We start from the raw sequence: 235 nt of genomic DNA, 5'->3' as shown, positions 1-235 counted from the left end.
CAAGAGCGATGGTGTGGGGCAGCATCCCAGGCTGACCCCTGGGATCCCTAGGGACCTCAGTGTGGGGCAGCATCCCAGGCTGACCCCTGGGGATCCCTGGGGACCCCAGTGTGGGGCCGTGTGAGCCAGCACCGGTACTGCCGCAGCCCAGCCCACCTTTGGGCACAGCATCGCTCCACCAGCATACGAAGGCATGCCCAGAGCTGGGGGGCAGAGCCGCAGCCCCACATCCCCC

The 235-nt window shown here is 68.5% G+C and overlaps 1 protein-coding gene across 1 annotated transcript in view; it reads right to left on the bottom strand.

Annotated features, from left to right (window-relative positions):
• The window catches only part of LOC103907373 (aldehyde dehydrogenase family 3 member B1), a 32,332-nt gene that overhangs the window by 8,341 nt on the left and 23,756 nt on the right, over positions 1–235 (bottom strand). The gene's annotated exons all lie outside the window — the stretch shown is intronic.

This window comes from Aptenodytes forsteri, unplaced genomic scaffold, assembly GCF_000699145.1.
Source record: "Aptenodytes forsteri isolate BGI_AS27 unplaced genomic scaffold, ASM69914v1 Scaffold429, whole genome shotgun sequence".
NCBI lineage: Eukaryota > Metazoa > Chordata > Aves > Sphenisciformes > Spheniscidae > Aptenodytes > Aptenodytes forsteri.
Note: the sequence above shows the minus strand (reverse complement) of the source record. Positions and strands in the feature narration are given on the sequence as shown.